Consider the following 9,130-nt stretch of genomic DNA (forward strand, 5'->3'; position numbering starts at 1 on the left):
TATAAGTTGTATGATCCAAAAAGTAAGAAAGTAGTGTTCAACAAAGATAACTTTCCATCATAGGTAGATCAAATAGATTTAATGTTAACTTAGATTTTTGACATTCTATTTCTTTTGATTCCAACATGTCGCCCTTTTGTTTTATCTTTCTAACAGAAACAATGCTTCAAAAGCATTTCCCATTCTAATAAGGACATTGCTTGTTAGCAAGGTTCTAAATAACGGTCGCGGTCGCGATCGCGGTCGCGTTAAGGTTGTCGCGGTTTCGGCTGTAGCGGACGTTGCGATACAAATAACGGTCTTCGCGGTGTGAATTAATCAAAATGTTTCACAAAACGTATTAAAACTATTTATATTATCATATAATGTATAATAACTTAGATTAATACTTTTTTCCATAATTATAACATGTTTAAAGTAAATATAATAATAAAAATAGACTACATTTAGTAAAGATAGAATGTTTGATAGATTGAAAAGAAATTAACTAATAAATAACTACTCATAGCATATCTTTAAACAAAGTCCATAATCAATTAACTACATTTAGTTCACATTACAATAACCTACTAATACATTTGAAAAAGTCTAATAAAAACTTATTGATTACACCACTAGTCACCACATGGTAGAACGACGTGCAGGATCATAACTTCCACTATCACCTTCATCATTGTTATTTCCACTTCCTCTAAATACTCAAATTAAGAGTGTCAATTTAAAATTACCTTGAACTTAAATAAGAGATGAATGCACACTTTTTCTTTTGAGTTTAATAAATAAATATATGAATAAACAAATAAACCATCTAAAATAATTATTAATTATTATTATTATTATTATTAATTTATTATTATTGAATGAAGAGTAAAGATGTGCATACGTGTGTGTATTGGCAACCAAGTGATAACAAACCCAATTCACTAAAAATAGAAAAAGAAAAACCAGAATCGCAAACCTGGGCAAGCAGAACGAACAAAGAACAGAACGAACAAGAAGCAAGAAACGGCAACACCAGAATCGCAAATCGCAAGCAGGAAGTAACAAAGAATCACACAACACTAGAAGAGTAACAACACAAGAGAAGCATGTTTGTTTGTCTGTTAGTTTACCAGTCCACCACCAGAGAAGAGAAGTAAGTAATTGATTTGTGTAAAAAAGATAAGATTCAGATTTGAGATTTGAGATGCCTGACTTTTCTGTACAAAAGATAAGATTCAGATTCCTTCTTCTCCTGTTCTTGTATTCTTGTGCTTTTTTTTTTTAATTTGACATTCGATTCCTTCAAATTATTGAAGTTTCAAGTCTGTAACGGATCCGTAACGGCGTTTCTCGGCCGTAACGGCGTTACGGCGTTCCGTAACGGCCGTAACGGCGATTTTGCTGTGATTTTTGTTCTCAACGTGAAAACGTCCAAAAACGGTCACGGTGGCTGCCGATACCGATTTGTAACGGCCGCAATCCCGGTAACGTTCCGTTTTTTGAAACCTTGCTTGTTAGTATTTATTAGTTACCACAGGTTGGCATCAGTAAGTATTATTTATTTGGCTTAATTAATGATTTGGTCCCTTAAGTTATTTGTTGGTTACATTTTGGTCCCATAAGTTATTGACGTTACAATTTGGTCCCTTAAGTTACTTTTTGGTTTCGTTTTGGTCCCTTAACTATTAAAAGTTTCGTTTTGGTCCCTTAACTTATTTTTTGGTTTCGTTTTGGTCCCTTAACTCTTCCTCCGTCAACCACTTTGGTCCTTTACTTTAATTACCTCTTAATTAAAACACGCTCCTATCTTATATGTGAAAAAGAGACTTATCACAGAAATAATAATAAAAATGCAATATGATTTTAAAATCAGAAAATACACTATCAGTTGTTAAGAAGATAAAGAAAGGCAAATACTTTGATATGTAGGATATAAGTCATCCTTCAATGCAACGGAAAAACAGTAAGATTAAACAACAAAAATTAAAACAAATACACACACCAATAACAATTAGTTATAAACTAAAACTTTTTAAGAACGGAGAAATCAAATCGTTGGTTGTTTTGATCCCATCGAAGACCGATTTGATCGCCTTTCTTCAGCTCCCTTCTGTTAACAAACTCTTTGGCCAAGTCTTGGTGAAGACGTACATTTTTGCCGAAGGCCGATACCTGAAAACTAGAGAAAGAGGAGATTTGGTGTCAAAATCCCAGACTTGAACTTGGACTCCTTCTTGGAGAGCAGCTGCAGCACCATCCAACAAGACCGGAATGACAAATTTCTCAGCCAAATCCTTCTTCAACATAAGCCTACTCAAATGGCTACAGGTATCACTCGTCTCAAGCACCTTCTTGATCTCCCATTGTTGTTCATCAGCCATTAATCGAAGAAGAAAACAAACGTTGTTGCTTGGTGATTCTCAAGCAGAGTCGTTTCTTTCTATCGCAGTTAGAGACTAACTGTGTTAGGGTTTTGTATATCATCTTTTCACTGTCGCTAACCCTACTTTACTTATTTACTAGTTTAGAGACCCGGCGTTGCCCGGGTTAGGCATATAATTAGTTGATTGAAGACTACCTTTGTATTTTGCGAGTTCTCTCTTTGTCGTTAATACTCCAATATCTTAAAATAAAATGAAAGGTTAGGTTAATATTCAATGTAAGAAAAAAAAACTATAACAAATAAATATACAATAGATATATGAATTAACTCTTTTAAAAAAATATAAATCAAGTATGAATCTAAACAACTTTAAAAATTTCATTATACGATGTGAATTTGAATGTGTTATACCCTAATTTTGGACCTAAAAATACCAACTCAATTCTTCTTTTCTTGCATTTCAAGTCATTTGATATGTCTCTGATCAATTGCATCTTCTCTGCATTTTATTTCAATATTATTTGCAAAATTCATGTAAAAGGGTATTTTAGTCATTTCCTGCATTTAACTCATTTTTATCCTTGAAAATTGTTTGAGTCTTTTAAATTGGTTTGTATAAGTCCTTGTTTCAATCTCATGTCAAAATTCATTTTAAAAATTGCATTTGGAGTCATTTTGAGTCAGTTTTGCCCCTAGGGGCATCTTAGTCTTTTCATGTGTTAGAGCTCTGTTCAAATCTAAAAAATTGTCTCTGAGTCCTTCAAATTGGTTTAAATAAACTTTTGTTTCAAATCCCTGTTAAAAATCCGTTTTAAAATTGCATCTGAGTCATTTTTAGTCGTTTTAGCCCTAGGGGCATTTTGGTCATTCCACACGAAATTTCGGCAGAGAGAGGTTACTTTAAAGTACCTCATTTAGGCCATTGGTTCATTTTAGTCCGTTTTGTCAATTTTAATTGTTTCACTTTACGTTTATTTCCAAATTATGTTTTTTACCAATTTTATTATTAATTTCTTTTAAGTCCTTTTGTGTCCTTTTTGCATTTAAGTCCATTATTTTTGGTCAATTGCAGTTTAGTCCAAAAGTCAGTTACAGTCCAGTGCCACATGGCAGTCTATCATTGGTCCAGGGCTACACATGGCAGCCTATAAATCCCAGTCATCACAGTCAATGGTCAACACAGATTTTTCATTATTGCACGTTTCCCAAAAAAGTCATAAAAAATCAGAGAGAGAAAATTTCTTTCTCCTTGCCCTTTCGGCAACCGTAACAACCTTCCACCACCCTCCTTTCCACCGTAACTGAATTTTCCGGTCACCAATCACACATCACAAACACTTTCCATTCCCTCTCTCATTCGATTTTCAGATCAAAATGCACAGAAAGAATCAAAAAGTCATGAACAATACATGAACACCATGAATGTTCATCCAAGAAATTCCAGTAACAGATTCAATCATCAAACAGTCACGGATCTAAACCTGTTTTCGAACCAAATCGTCATCAACAACTAAACTCAAATCAGTTTAGCCGAATCAACATCATTCAAACGAAGAACTGCAAGATTTACCAGCAACAATCGCAATCCAACACGTCCAGAATCCAACGCGAAATTGCATGGAACACTAAAGAACGGTCCAAACCGAACAAGAATTTCTGCAACTGGACGTTCACGAAGCCAGATCCAAACGTGAAAAAGAAAGCAAGTTCGCACATCTCAGAGGTAAATTGGCTTGTTTTCATCTCTTATTCAATCTATGGCGTTTGTCTACATATATGATGGTGAAGTAGTGGTTAGATTGAGTGTTGTTGATAGATTTCTTCCTTAGATCTAGGCTTCGTGGTTGTTTATTTTCGAAAAACGTTGGAAGAAATGCAGAGAGGAGAAGGAGTGGAGCTTGTTGATATAAAAATTTTCAAAAAAAAAAAAATAATAAAATCGCTCCGACGCGGCGGCTCTCCGGCCGACCACCGCGTCGGAGCAGCTCCGACCTCCACACCTTCATCTTCCCCAGCCATGCATGTTTAGAGAGAGGGAGGAGTGTTAAGTTTTAGAGAGAGGTTGTGTTGATGGAAATGAAAAAAAAAATCGGATCTGGTGTTTTATAGCGTTGCAGACCGGTTCGGTTCGCCTGTGAGCCGGTTTAGGCCTGAACCGAACCGGTTTGATTCCTAAGGCCCACTGGATTTCTGCTCATCAGCCCAAATACCATACCTGCGTGGGTTATTGCTACGTATCCCCCCCTTTTTCTTACGTTTTTGCTGAAAACTGCTGATTGCACCCCTGTTTTGCTTAATCCTTTCATAAAAAATCCTAAAAATTTCTCTAGGTGTTCTTAATATGTTTCTTGACATTTTTGTGACTTTCTTTTGTGCTAAAGCCTGAGAAAAATATTTGAAACATTTTTTTCCTTATTCTTGTTAAAATTAGTAATTTTCTTGCCTATTTTTAGCCTAAAAAATCCTTTAAAAATTCCTAAAAAATTCCTATGTGTTCTTGATCATTTTCTTGATATTTTTTGTGATATTGTCATATGTTGAATCTTGGTTAAAAAGTGTGTGATATTTTCTTGTCAATTGTTTACTATTTTTGTTGAAAATTTGTGAAAATCTTATATGTTTTTGTGTCTAAAAATGCTTTAAAAATTCTAAAAATTTTCATACACATTTCTTGATAACTTTGTGGTGTTCTTGTGATAATTTTGCATATTAAAAATTGGTGAACATAATGTGGCTAATTTTCCTACTATTTTGTGATATTTTGTGCTAAAAATGAATGAAAATTTGCTTGATTTCAATCCCAATTGCTTGATGAACATTTGTGACATATGCCACTTGATTTGGGGGAGTTTTAGCCACTGTTTGTGTGTGATATTGCTGCATGATTGTGAGTCTTGATAGGTTACTTAGTTTACAAGTCACTTGTGTAAATAAATAATGCAAATATGTTTAAAGTTTGTTTTAAAATGCCAAGTAAATCATGTTGCCTTAATTCCCATTCCAAGATTTGATTCTAAACCTTTAAAAATATATTGGAATGTGAGAATTATAGGTCATATGGTTCTTGCATTCTATGAACAAATTTTAGTCATGTTTGCACTCATTTTGCCTTTGTTTTGGTTTATTTTCTATCCTTTATGTTCTAGTATTTCTCTTGCTTTATTTCCTTTGATATTGTCATGTGTTACTAACCATTTCATTTCATGTCTCATATTCTCCATAAGCATTCCCATTTCATTCCATATCTCATCTCTTTCTCCACTTTTATTTCTTGCATTTTAAGTTTCAATTTCATGCAAAAAAAAATTAGAATGTAAAGACTTAGGAATTTTGTAATATTTTACTTCATGTCATTTTAATTTCTTGGCAAAGAGGCCATAGAATGTAACTAGGTCAATGATGTAATATGGACAATGGACTCTAATGATGTACACCGACACAAGCACCGACACATGCACACACTTCACTTTAGATAAAAAGCTAGAATATGCATGTTTAGATGTATGTTTAGGATTGTATGCTTAGATGAATGCCTAGGACTCATACTTAGAAAAATCAATTTTCCAAAAAAATATGAACAAGCATCATTCAAACTATTTTCCTAATAAACCTTGGGATCAAAATCCCATTGTATTTTCCTTTCCTTTTTCTTAATCAAATTCGAATGAAAAATAATCATGTTTAGACCACATTTTGCAAATGACTAATTCAACCTCACAATTTCATGAATCTCATGCCCTTGAGGCCTCTCTCTTATTCTTCAAACTCCATTTTCAAACTTAAAATCAACCAACAAAAACAAAAAACATTTTTTGGAAGAGAACTACGGTGGATTTGATCCCTTAATCGGGTACGTAGGCAAGGAACAAAATTCCTTCAATTCAACTAAAATAAAAATCCAAAAACATTCTTCTCCCTCCAATTCTTCACTTAGAAACTCTTAGGTTTAAATATCATTTTTCAAATAGCATTTAAAAATAAAGCGCGCGCGTAGAAATTAAGGACGGTTCCTATAGGATACTATAGTCGTTATGGGTGCCTAACACCTTCCCGTAGCGAAAACAACTCCCGGACCTCGATTCTCAAGGGTTTTGCTTACTTTTTCCCTTCCCAAGAAAAAATAAGATATCACCGGTTAGAAAGGTTCAAACGTAATCAATGTTTGACACCCGAAAAACCAAGATAAAACAGCTGGCGACTTCACTGGGGAGATTCGAGAGTTACGCCTAGTCTTTATTTCCACGCTTGCGCTTTCATTTTTACTTGCTTCTTTTACTTGCTTTCCTATGTGAATAAATGTTTAAATTCTTGCAAACGTGTGGGGTGAGAATATCAAAAGTCCTGCACCCGGGCTGAGTGAACTTAGGATTTAGGAGGGATATAATCGACAATTCATTCCGGGGGTTGCCTCGTGTTTTGGATTATGCGATCAATCCCACATAGCTGAGGCATTTTGGGGGTGATGTTGTCGGCGCGTGTTGTCGCGTTTAGGCACTTTACTTCTAATTGTCCTATGACGCTATGAACCGTAGATAACCAAACCCATCCATGGCCATTTTTTCTAGGATGTAGTGCGGAGGCTAAACCGAGTGTTGTCTCGAGTTTTAGTCGTCACGCGATACTACACTCAAGTTAGACCTTCCACGGATAATCATGGAGCGAGTGTTGTCTCGTGACACCGTGATATACGTCGGAGAGGTCGCAACTTGGGAACCTTTTTAGAACCCGGTTACTATATCCTAAAGCCCTAGTTTCACCGGACGCCGTGTCCACCCGTAACTCCTCGACTTTTAACTTCAAACCCACCATGTTTTCTCCGAACTTGAACATAATCATGCATTCATGCATACATGCATACATGCATAAACTTTTTCCATGCATTGTTATCGAAGGGCTTAGACAAGTTGAATTTGTAAACATTGTAGGAATGAAGAAGACTAAGTCCTACAAGTTCAAGGAAGTGGATTTGGCTAGTTTGAGAGATTTGGCACTCAAGGTTGAGGATCCGACTGGTTTCCGACGTCGTTACGGGGCTTTACTTTCTATTCTCCAGACTAATGTGGATGAGAAGCTTGTGCACACTCTAGTGCAATTCTATGATCCGGAGTGTCGATGCTTTACTTTCCCTGACTTTCAGTTGGTGCCTACTCTAGAGGCTTATTCTTCCTTGACGGGTCTATCTATTGCTAAGGGGATACCTTTCTCAGGACCTGAAAATCCTCCTACTCCATTGGTTATTGCTAAGGACCTCTATCTCAAGACCACCGATGTCTCCAAGAATCTTGTTACTAAGGCACGCATCCGAGGGTTCACTTCAGAGTATCTTCTTGGGAAAGCCAACCTCAATACCACTTGTCAGGACACTCTCGAGGCTATTCTTGCACTTCTCATCTATGGGCTTATCCTCTTTCCGAATCTTGATGGCTTCGTGGACATGAATGCTATTATGATCTTCCACTCCAAGAATCCGGTTCCTACTTTGCTAGCTGACACATACCATGCTATTCACGATCGTTCCGACAAAGGTCGTGGATACATTCTTTGTTGTGTGCCTCTCCTCTATAGGTGGTTTATTTCGCACCTTCCGGAGTCTTTCCACGCCAATCTGGAGAATTGGTCTATTTCACAGAGGATTATGGCTCTCACTCCTAATAGAGTGGTTTGGCTCACTCCCGCTTCTAGGGTCAAGGAAATCATCTTGGGTGGTGGGAAGTTTCTTAATGTACCTCTTCTTGGTACCCGGGGTGGAATCAACTATAACCCGGAGCTTGCTTTGCGACAATTTGGTTTCCCGATGAAAGATAAGCCCATCAATCTTGCTACAGCTCCTTACTTCTTTCACTACTCCAATGCTCCCACGGGAATTAGAGAGGATTTCATGGAAGCTTGGACTAAGCTTCGGAAGAAAGAGGTGAAGCATATGGGTGTAAGGTCCGGTATTGCTCATGAGGCCTATACACAGTGGGTGATAAACCAAGCTGAGGAGATTGGGATGCCTTACCCCTCTATGAGATATGTGTCTGCATCTATTCCTACCATGCCTTTGCCTCTGCTCCCACTTACCCAGGAGGTGTATCAGGAGCATCTAGCTATGGAGAGTCGGGAGAAGCATCAGTGGAGGGCTAGATACTACGAGGCTGAGAACTTGATCATGACTTTGGATGGAAAGGATGAGCAGCAGACTCATGAGGTCTTGACACTGAAGAAAGAGTTAGCTAAGGCTAAGAGAGAGATTGAAGAAAAGGATATGTTGCTTATGAGAGACTCCAAGAGGGCTAGGGGTGCCCGTGACTTCTATGCACGATACTGCAGCTATGAGTCTGAGTCTGAGGATGATGCTTCCACTTCCTATGCTTGAGGATTTCATTTTCCTGTTGCTATTTCCATTTGTTTATGTTGAAATTGTCTTGTAAAACTATATGGTGGTTGTTTGTTTCCCGTTCATGTTAATGGTTGTTTAGTAATGTTTACAAGTTTCTAGTTTGTCTAAAACTCTTCGATAACACAAAAAAGAGTCTTTTTGCATACGCATTAACACGTTTCATGCATCATATGCATTCATTGGTCACAAAAAAAACTTCTCTCGTGCTCATTGCCTCCTGGTTTTGTCTGCCGCAGTCTGAAAAGTGGCTCGTGTTCGCAAAGCCTACCAACCAGATAGAATTCATCAGACAAGATTTCACAAGAGAAGGATGATGACTAACTTTGAAGAAGAAAATGCTCAGCTCCATGCCGAATTGGCTGCTATGAAAGAAGACTTGGCCA

Source organism: Medicago sativa, chromosome 1 (genome assembly GCF_051527215.1).
Source record: "Medicago sativa cultivar Bolivia chromosome 1, Bolivia_mono, whole genome shotgun sequence".
Taxonomy (NCBI): domain Eukaryota; kingdom Viridiplantae; phylum Streptophyta; class Magnoliopsida; order Fabales; family Fabaceae; genus Medicago; species Medicago sativa.